We start from the raw sequence: 11,901 nt of genomic DNA, 5'->3' as shown, positions 1-11,901 counted from the left end.
ATTTATTATAAAACTGACTTGTTGTTGAACTCTGCTGTTGTGATTATTGTAATTTTTCGAGATGTCTTTTAAAAGGGTAAGGTTTGCATTGCGCTGAAATTAATTTAAAATAAATTCCTTTAAATTATGTTTATTAAATTACCTATTTTTTAAATTGTTGTTACTCTTGATGATTAAAATGTTTTAAATAATTCGCTTTTGTTTTTAACAAAATTTTATATTAATTATGATTAATAATATTATTATTATTATTATTTTATTTCAGTTAACTTGTTAAAAACTTAACTGGCAAATTCATTTAAATTTTTTATGTTTTATAATTATTTTTAATTATTATCACTACGTTTTTTATAAATTTCCTTTAAACTTCAGTATTACGTTATTACTATATTTTTTTTAATAATATTATGCTCTTAAATATAAATTATCAAATATTAAATTTGTTATTTTTAATTTTTTTTTTTATAAATATTTCTGTTGTTTTACATGTATTTTAATTATATTACTGTTATGTTTTATAATTATTTTATGTATTTTTATTTAAACTCACTATTTTAAATTATCATTTAGTTATTTGTTGAAATTTATTTATTGATTTTTCCTTCGCCATTAACATTTTTGTTAAAAATATTTATGTGCTTCATTTAATTGTTAGTTTTAAATTATTTAAATATTTTTAGTTTTATACACATTTGCTATTTTAGTGTTTTAATGAAATGTTTGGCATTTTATTAAATGATTGAATTTTGTAATCTAGTTAATGTTGTTTAATTATGTGTGTGTATATTATTTATAAACTAATTTATTTGTTAATATTTTTTACTATTTATTAAGATTATATCTTATTTATTTTATTACTAAATATTTGGGGTTTTTTTATTTTAAATTAATATTAAATGCTTTCTTATTTATTGTTATACAATTATTATTTTTTAATGAAATTACTTTGAAATTTATTTGCATTTTACGGCATGATGTTGTGGCAATAATTTTTTGAGTTTTTATTTTACGTGATGTTAATCTGTAAGAGAAAAAAATTGAGGAACTTAATAACTGTTTTATTGTAAAAAATCAATCAGATATGAAAAGGAAATAAGAACTATTGGAAAAGTGAATTATTTCTAGAATATTCCGAGAACTGATAATCTAAGATTAAGAGTGCCTTGATTACAGTGCATTTACAAAATTTTTACTTAATTTCTTATAAAATATTTGAAAATTTTTTTCTAATCACATTTTTCCACAGTCTAATTCTATTCATGAAACCATTTTGGGGTTAATTTTTGCGAATAACGAGCATAATTGTCTAATCAAAGTAAATAATTTGTTAAGAGTAATATAATAATTCCATTGTTTCTATACACTTCACCTACGTGAGAAGGGTATATATAAGTTTGTCATTCCGTTTGTACACAGAAAAAACTGAAAATGTGTTTTAATTATCAAATTTATTGTATCAAGCAAGTTTTGCACCTATCAACAAAATGATGATATCAATTATGAAATTTGTAAAAAAATATTTGTTTCCAATTAAAGAAATAATCAAAACAATTAACATCAGTAATTAAATTCAAAATTTAAAATTAGTTAATTCATTAATTGGATAAATTAAATATTTAATAAAATAAAACTTACATTTTAATTAGTTTATTAATCAAATAAATTGAACAGTTTGGTTAAAAATGTATTAAAAATCAATAAAGTCGATGATTGAAACAATCAAAGCATTAATTGAATGCTTACAACATTAAAGGATTCCTTTACCTTTAACAATGCGTTAAGCACTCTCAAAAATATCTCTTTATTGTCACATTTGAACAAATAAAGTGATTTATAAATGTTAAAATATTTATGAAACTTCAACTTCTTATGCCTAAAATATTATTGACTATTTGAGAATTATTTTCCGTTATAAATAATGAAATTATTTAAACAAAATATCAAAACAAAAAACCAAAATAAAAAAGTAGGTTGGAAAAACTTTTTCAGCCAATTAAAAAATTAATTGATTCAATTAAAAGTTTAATCAAATTTGTATACTTAGGATCAAAACAATGAGATAATTATGACAATTAAAAATTGTTTAAATAAAAGTTAAAGAAAGAGGAACACATGTTAATTGAAAATAAACTACCGATAATTTTTTCTGTGTAATTTCTATAATATAATTTTCCAACCCTATAAAGTGTATATATATTCTGAATCCTTATAGATAGCGGAGTCGATTGACCAATGTCCTATTATATGTCTGTCTGTCTGCCCCCGAAGCATGTTTCCTTGATGAAATCTTCATCTTGGTGTATTGTACCGGGACTATAAACTGGTGATGATCAAATATATCCTCGGCCTTTCCTTGGAATGATTTGACATGGGGTCTAACCAGAGTACCATATAATCTGGCACTAAGGGTATCCGGTTGCCCACAGGACCTAGTCCTGAGCGGTCAATTGGTTGAGGATCCTTCGGAATCCACTTTGGAAATTTCTGGATATTTCGGACTACCAAATACGTCTCTAGGTGCCATTTGAGTAGTGTGGTTGCGCGGGCTTTAAGAGGTTAAGGAATGCACTAGAATGGGTCATTAGTTGATGGGCATTTTAAATAATTCAATCTTTCATGACATCATAAGGGTGGTCACCTTCCGGTTTACCGGAAGATTGATTTCACCTGATGTTGGGGCTAGTCACCCCCTTCTATTGACTTAACACCAGTGATTGCTTTTTCCTTGTCGGGGTTTGCATTGGAATTGATTCCATGCTGCCTGTTATTCCACAACAGGGCTACTATGGCAAGAGATTAGATAGCTCGAGTTCTTCAACAAAGTGCTTGCACATGGACCGGCTCAGCCATGTACAAAAATTGCCACCTGAGTTCTTTATAGAAGGATACAGGGGCGCGTGGTAGACCTTCTCTAGTCTACCCAGTGGATGAAAGAGACCACCGTGAAATTAGGCCGTCATAGCAGGCGTTCACGTTAAACTCTCGACATTCGTGTCTGTCTGCCTGTAAGTTTCATTTTGTTTTTTTTTTTTTTGTATCTTGTTTCGTATGTTTGGATATCTGTTAATTTCATTGCGTTGTGTATTTTGTTTTTTTGTGTGTTTTATTTCGTTTAGCGTTTTTGTTGTTCCTTTTGTTTTGCTATTACTAAAGTAATGATGGAGTCGGGAAAATGAAATAAATTGATATTTTATAAATTTAATATTTTTTAAATACACTATGGTGAATGGTATACAAGATTCGGCAAATGCGATTATGGACTTCTTACTTGTAAATTAAACAATTTTCTTTTATTTAGTTAAATTCTAAAACTATATTCTCTTTTTCTAAGCCTTCATAACCAACATGTTATTTCATATTTCAAATAGCAACACAATTTATATGAATTTCTCTACAGTTTTTTATTCCTGGTCACTTCCACTTAAGTATTCAATAATTTTACAACAAAATCCCTTAAAGCTGAACCATAATAATAATAATAAATAAATTGAAAAAGAAAAAACTAAACCAGGGATATGCAAACAGGAAATGTACATGATTCCCATAAACCTCACTCAGTCTCTCAACCAAACCAAACACCAACACCAACACCCCTTTAATATACATACACATATGTATTTTTAACTCCCGCCATGTTCACTATATCTCTCACTCTCTGTATGTATGTTTGTTCACATATTGGTTGGCTGGTATAAAACTCATGTTTATTATAAACTAATCTTTGAATAAACCTTTAAATATACAACATTAGCCCTGGCCATGTCCCAAAAGGATATGTTGTTGTTGTGTAGTAACACTGGGAGATTTTTGAAACATGTCTCTGCTTATTCTCTTTGCATTCTAGTCTCTTTTTTTTTTTTGGTAAAGACGACAATGAACAAGTAGTTTTTATTATTCAAACCCTACAAGTACATGTTGTATTATTTTGGGTATTTTTTCACACAGAGAAAAAATAACTCGTGCACAAATTCAAAAATAGAATAAAATCTGAAATATTGTTAGAGCCACAATGATTGTTGTACAATTTTTGTTTTTGTTAAAAAAACTAACGAATAACATTTTTTTTTTTTTTTTTGGAATAACCAGGGGAAAATAAAATTCATTCAGTTATACAGTCGTTCACTTTTATTCTGGGGATTTTTGTTTTGAAACTGCAGATAGAGATGTAAATACGGTTTAAAAGTATAAAGAGACAGAGACATGTCGTACCATGTTCAATGTTGTTGTTGTGACCAGTAGTCTTAAAACTTTAATTTACAGTATTTAGGGGCACCAAAATTCAATTTATCCAAATCCCGTTATCGTTCAACTAACGTTTAATGAGCCGACATGTTTTTATATCTTTTTGTAATGCAAATGGGTGAATATAAACTAAGAGCGCCGACACCCATTTTCTCCACATCCCTTTAAGGTTTAACTAGTAGTTATACTGACTGTTGAAACAGTTTTATATGAAAACAATCAAAGAAATCTTTATGTTAAAAAATAACTAGACATTGAGAAAATGGGGGTAAATAAGCAAGAAACCCGAAAATTTTAAACTGTATTGTTTACAGTAGTATTTGGGAAGTAATTATTTAATGCTTAAAAGTAATATGTTCAGAGTCACTAATTCATTTGTAATCGATGTTAAAATAACCGTCAAATTTCATTCTTAAGAGTAACCCTTAATGGTAGAAAGGACATGCCATCCAGTGGTAGAAAAGTACATGCCATAACAGCCATCCAAACGGCAGAGTTCTGCTGCTGTTGATGATAAAAGTAGTTGTGCAATATTTGTTCACGAACATGTTTTTAAGTATGAAAGTTTATTTCTATATTGAAAATTTAATACTCTTTTTGTAATATTTATTGAGAATATCTAATCTTCTAGAAGGCTATCTCCATGGAAAAATATCTCTCAATCTTTCAGGCAGAAATCTACGCCATCTTCATCTGTGCTAGGGAGTGCGTGAGGAGAAGGATAAATGTTCTGAGAATTTACATAGTTTCAGACAGCCAAGCAGCGGCCTTATTCTCGTATAAAGTTAGGTCGGGTGTTGTAATGGACTGTGTGACATCATTGAATAAACTGGTTAAATATAACAAATTAACACTAAATATGTTCAATACCCGGCCACGAAGTTCATTTTGACAACAAACGGGTGGATTGATTTGCAAATGGAGGTGCTCATCGTCCACTTATAGGCTCTGAACCACTATTTGTTGCCCTACAATGATATGTAGACAAATGTGCGAATCGTGTGTCGAATCGGAATTTGGGCGCCACTGGGAAGCTACAACAGGGCTTAGATAGACAAACAGCTTAATTACTCTATCAAAGGTATAATCCCAAAAGTTGGTATCGCTTAACAAAAGCGATCTCATAATACTGACTGGACTACTCACGAGACACTGTGAGCTCCGATATCATCAATTCATCCTAGGTAACGCTATATCGAAGCTTTCCAGATTTTGTGGCTGCCAGGTGGAAAACTCTGAACACATATTTTGCAATTGTGCAACACTAAGGATTTGTCGAAAAATAATCTTAGGTGCTGCATCATCAGCCCCGAAGGATATATTCAACCTCTTACCAATCAAACCCGTTATTTTCATACGTTAATTAAACCTGCTATGGTGAACCCACGGGCTACACAAAAGATCCAAAAAAGGGTCGCAGTGCTTAGGGCCCTCTCTATCTAAATCTAATCATTACTTCTATTTCTTGACGTAATTTTGTTGTAATCCAATGGAAAACCCCAGATATTCAATCAGAGAATCGAACCCACCACCCTCGGTCTACCAGATTAGGACGCTAACCACTAACCTACTTAACAAGTTACTTTTCAATGACAACTACATACCGTCTGCATTTCTTATAAGGAGTCTAGTAATGACTTGATTTTAATCTGATAACAACTGTATTTTACACATAGAAAATGTATTAGTATGTGAAAACCAAGCACAAACAAATATCTAAGCAGTGATGCATCGAATAAAACACTAAGTGCCTGGTTCATCTTCTCGCTGACTCTGCTTTATGTTTCAAATCAAAATTACTTACTTAACAACCTCTATATGAAAGAGCGTGGTAAGTAAGTACTTATTTAATTCCCTATTTGTAAGCGAGTGAATGAGAATCATAAGTTAAAAGTGCAACGGGTAAATAGTGAAAAGTGGTTTTATACGATTTTCAACTATGGTCACCTGTTGGCTTATCATTAAAATTTACAGTATGATTTTTGAATAGATAGAACTAACTCATGCCAAATTTGCATATTTCTTTAAATACAAAAAAAAATATTGAAAAAGACTATCAATTTTGAAACATTACTCAAACAGAAACATCAAATCTAATTAAACCCCCTAGTATTTACATACTTATCTATGTAAGTAGATAATTTAAAATTCATTTTGGCGCCATTTTTTAAAACGCAATACAATTGACACTCTTTTTGCTGCACTACTACATGTACAAATAATACTAAAGCTATTTTCAGTTTTTTCCTTTCCTATATAGGTCCATCACATGTTGTTCCTCAACAACGATTCTATCCCAAAAGAGGTTGATTTCAAAAGTCTATACACAACCCCCAAATTAGAAAGATTTTAATATTAACCCAATTCGATTACAGCTTATCGAACCAACTACTTACATTATTAAATCCTAGTTGTATGTACATATGTACTACTTGCAAACATACTGCTCCATTTAAAGTTTGTTAAAATACAAAAGCCATTTGAAAAAGAATGACAGAAAAAAAAAAGAAACAAGTACCCCAGGATATTTCCATTTCCTAATGTTTTTAAGCAAGAAATCGAATTGTTGTATGTCGCTTACAATAAGGTTATTTTCCATGTTGGTCTAGTTCTTTTTTTTGTGGGGTTTCTTTCCAATCCATTTTGTTTTGTATTGCTCTATTTCCAATTTTTCTTTTTTTTATAGGTCTTTTTTGCATTTTGTCTTTAACCCCTTTGATTATCTTATATATGTCGGGCTTGAAACATACATGATTCAAGTATTGTCGTTGGCCTTTGGTATGCTTATTAAGTTGACTTAGTAGATACTAAGAGAAGAGTTTGGAAAAACAAGAAAACACAACCAAAATTCGTTTAGTTTCTCTTACATCTTCTTAGTTAGAGGGCGTTAAGGGGCCTCGTTAGAGTATGGTAAGGTCATGTCAATGTACGAGCATTATCTTAAATATGTAACAGAAAAAATAATAACAATAACGAAAGAAAATATAAAGTACAAAAATAGGAAACACAACAAGCAACAATGTTTAATATTCAGTGTAGCATCACACAAAAATGTTGATTGTACTTTGTTAAGTTTTTCCTTTTTTCAATAGTAGAAATTGCTGAAAGAGAAAAATAATATGAAACCAGACAGTGTCAGTAGTTTTTTTTTGGTGTTTTTGTTTAAAAAGAAAATAATTTACATTTTGTTATTATATAATGTATGGATCATATGAAGTTATTTACATGAAAAAGAATATATATTTGAGGTGCATATCTCTTATCGGTTACATTTCTCTTATCTTCATAAGTTTTCGGATATTATAAAATATTTTTATCTTGGATCCTAATAAATAAAGTCGATTAAGCTATGTCTGTCTATTCGCCACTCTGTGTATATGTTGAACTCAATTTTCAGAAAACCTCAGTTATCTTTTGGATCTAAATCTTTAAAAATTCTATTAGGTATATATTCGAGAAGTACACTATTTAAAATCAGCACAATCGATTTTATACAAGTTGGAGTGCTATATTCGGCTGATTAAAACTTTTCTAATTGATCATAAATTTGTAGAAATAATTTTTTTCAGTTAAATACGGTTTTAGGGGCAGGACCTAGTATGGAAGATATGACCAATTATAGACCGATCGTAAAAAAATCGGTAAGCTAAATTTCTGTACATAAAAGCTATATGTGTGTTTAAGTGATTTTCTGAAGGGAACCTTCTATGGGACCTACCGCACCCATGTTATGAACCAATCGTGAAAAAATCTTGAAATAGAATTTTTGTATACAAAACTAATATTTGTGCCAAATTTTATATCAATAGCTTTATTTGGTAATGAGTAATGTGCGTTTAATAGATTTTCGTAAAATGACCTTGTATAGGAGCTATGACCAATTATGTATATAAAGACAAAATTTCGAAATTCTGTATCTATATCATTATTTGGTAATGAATATTGAGCATTTAAGTGATTTTCTGGAGGGAACCTAGTATTAGATCTATGACCAAATATGGACCGATCGTAAAACAATTTTATAGTATAATTTATGTATATAAGAGCAATATTTTTGCTAAATATATGGACATCAATATTTGGTAATGAGTTATGTGCGTTTAAGTGATTTTCGGGAGGAAACCTTATATGGGAGCTATGACCAAGGATGGACCGATCGTGAAAAAATTTTGAAATAACATTTCTGTGTACAAAAATAGTATTTATGCCAAACATTTTATGGGTATCACTATTTGGTAATGAGTTATGTGCCTTTAAGTGTTTTTCTGAAAGGGACTTTGTATGGGAGCTATGATCAATTATGGACCGATAGGAAAACATATCATATACAGTAATATTTCTCTATATATGAGCAATACTTGTGCCAAACTTTATATGGATATCTCAATTAGTGCATAATGAGTTATGCGCGATAAGTGATTTTCGGGAGGGGGCCTTGTATCTGAGCTATGACCAATTATGGACCGATCCGAAAAAACTTTCATAGTAATATTTCTGTATATAAGAGCAATACTTGTACCAAATTTTATATGGTTATCTTAATTTAGTAATGAGTTATGCGCGTTTAAGTGATTTTCGGGAGGGGACCTTGTATCTGAGCTATGACCAATTATGGACAGATCCGAAAAAACTTTCATAGTAATATTTCTATATATAAGAGCAATACTTGTACAAAATTTTATATGGTTATCTTAATTTAGTAATGAGTTATGTGTGTTTAAGTGATTTTCGGGAGGGGACCTTGTATGGGAGCTATGAACAAGGATGGACCGATCGGAAAAAAATTTCACAGCAATATTTCTGTGCATATGGGTAATACTTGTACCAAATTTTATATGGACATCATAATTTAGTAATGAGTTATGTGCGTTTAAGTGATTTTCGGGAGGGGACCTTCTATGGGAGCTATGTCCAATTATGGAACGTTCCAGAAAATTTTTTCTCTAAATGAATTCTATTGACATTGGATTTTAACTTATAAAATTTTGTGAAGATATCGACATTCTGACGGAAGTTATTAACAAAAAACCAATTTTCCGGGATTATGTACTTTTGTATGGGAGGTATATGAAATTGTGGACGGATTCTGGCAATTTTCAGCAGGAGTCAAGCCCTTATATAGAAACGAATGTATGGTGATTTTGATGGAATTATCTTGCATAGTTTTCGAGAAAATTATATCAGAATGTGTAAAAAATGCTTATTTATTTCGAGGTTGTTTTAAATTTTGATTCATAACTTTTCCCGGTGTAAACCGATTTTGCTCATTTTCAATACCAAACTACTTAGGAAAATTAGGAACACTTTGGGTAAATTTGGTTAAATTCTACAGCTTCGTTTTATCGCGAGCATGTTTTACACAGACAGACGGACATAACTAAATCGACTCAGAATTTGATAAGGACCCATAATATATATACTTTGTTGGGTCTCAGATGAATATTTCTTGGTGTTACACATGGAATGACAAAGTCTATCACCACTGATGGTGGTGGAGGGTATAAAAATTAACTAAAAGCTTTCTATATAGAAAAACCTTTATCAATCTACTACTCCACATATCCAGCTTCTATGAAGTTATTTTTTTTATACCAAACATAACCACTGCCCATCATAATTAAAAGTCATTCCCTGCCTTCTAAAAGAAAAAAGATTCTCTCTCTTTCTGTCTATTAGATAATCAAGTATCAAAGAAGATTCATATAATTCAATTATCAAATCTTTCTCTAACTAGAATAAAACAACTGCACTACTTTTCTGTTATACACTACCTTCTTCTAAACCAAAACGAAACAAAAAGAAAATATGAAACACAAAAAAAGGCAACAAGACACTTTCTAATTCTAATATTCTAAACGCAAATTGCCTGTAGCCCTCAAACCCAAACCCATACATGTCTGTGGTCAATTATGATTTCCTTACACTTTTTATTGGCCTAATTTTAGTATCCTTACTTTTTTTCCTTAACACAAAACAGACACCAATTCCTTTTTACTAAACACATCAGTCTGTGTTTAAATATTTCGTATCTTTGTAACTTCTTCAATTTCTTGTTAATAAAATGTATAAGAAATTGTTTCAAATTAAATATTTTTTTCCAGGCAATATCTCCTTTTTTTTGCCTTATCGCTGGTTTAGTTTATTTTTGAAGATTAAAAGATCTTTAAGTTTTATAATAAAATATGCAAAAGAAATTTTCTTTAACATTTTTAACACAGTTTCTTTTTTTATTTTTTGTTTTCTGGCTAAACGAAGGAAAAGAAACAGAATTATAATCCAATTAAATGCTTATGGTTTATTATGGCAATTTTGCTAGATAGTAGTATGAAGTGCCTCAGTAACTAAGTATTGTGTGCTGTTCGGAATAATAAGTTTTGGGGCTTTCTTTACTTAAAAGCTAAATTGAAATTAAGAAAGTTTAAGGATATTTTTTGTGTCTGTTTGCCGGGCAAACATAATAATTAATTGAATAAAATGGACATGTGTTGGAAATTGTTGTCATTATTATAAGGAAATGTAAAGAAATGCTTTTTTTTTTTTGCTAAAAGAGATAATTTTTGAAATAATTAGTTAAAGAGTTTAGGGAAATTTTAATATAATTAAAAATTTTATACTTAAAATGATGATGTAATCGATCCTAGTGGTTATTGTAATTATACTTAACTATGCTCAATATAATTTTTTCAAATTTATCAAAAAACTCAAACTGGATTTTTGAAAAACCCATATCAGCAGTCTAAAACATAACTTTAGTACTCTACATAATTTATTATATTATTTGCTTCTCCTTTATGCAATTATAATAATTGAATTTAATAGTTTTTTAATATAAATTACTTGGTATTTTACTTAAATTCTAAATCATTTATTTTCTCTATGCATGCACTCGACCTAATCCTACTCTTCATTCATAGACGCCTCTTTCTACATATAAATGATAATAAGTATTACTAACACACACTCATGTACCTACAATTACGCACAATTGAATATAAATTATTATACAATTACTACAACAAATTACTTAAAAGCCAAACAGATAGAATAACATTTTATATCATTTATATCTTTCACTTCAACTGTAGCCACCATTCGCTTCCCACATGTCTTATGTTTATTTAATTTAAATCCAAAGGCTTCACGTTATAATCTGGTAAAATTTACAAATTGTAATTTGTAAGTAAATGCAATTAATTAAACACATCATCATGCCTTCTTTAAGTCATTTGACATTTGAAAAGTCCAGCGTTTGAATTTGAAGTGTATTTATCAAATTTATAAACATGCATGCATGTGCATGCTTACAAATATGTTTTTATGACTAAGTACACTTATCTCTGACTCAAAAATAAATAGAAAAGACATGCAAACCACTCACTTACAGGAAGACAAGTAAAGAAAGAGCCAGCATGATGTCTTTAGAGAGATACGAACTCACTTTCTCACATCCTTAAAGGGCAAGAAAATACACATGCATACATATATATGCATGTGTGTCCATTACGAGCGAGCGAGCGAGCGAGCGAGCGAGCGAGGAGCGAGCGAGCGAGCGAGCGAGCGAGCGAGCGAGCGAGAGCGAGCGGAGCGAGCGAGCGAGCGAAGCGAGCGAGCGAGCGAGAGAGCGAGCGAGCGAGGCGAGCGAGCGAGCGAGCGAGCGAG

The 11,901-nt window shown here is 30.3% G+C and overlaps 1 long non-coding RNA gene across 1 annotated transcript in view; it reads right to left on the bottom strand.

Annotated features, from left to right (window-relative positions):
- Window positions 1–376, bottom strand: part of LOC119605346 — a 52,245-nt gene extending 51,869 nt beyond the window's left edge. The window contains exon 1 of the long non-coding RNA XR_005231576.1: window positions 143–376. This is a non-coding gene — a long non-coding RNA (uncharacterized LOC119605346). The remainder of the gene's footprint in view (window positions 1–142) is intronic.
- Window positions 377–11,901: the final 11,525 nt, after the last annotated feature.

This window comes from Lucilia sericata, unplaced genomic scaffold (assembly GCF_015586225.1).
Source record: "Lucilia sericata isolate MDLA Ls3-8-SP2 unplaced genomic scaffold, ASM1558622v1 Contig000477F_arrow, whole genome shotgun sequence".
NCBI classification, from domain to species: Eukaryota; Metazoa; Arthropoda; class Insecta; order Diptera; family Calliphoridae; genus Lucilia; species Lucilia sericata.
Note: the sequence above shows the minus strand (reverse complement) of the source record. Positions and strands in the feature narration are given on the sequence as shown.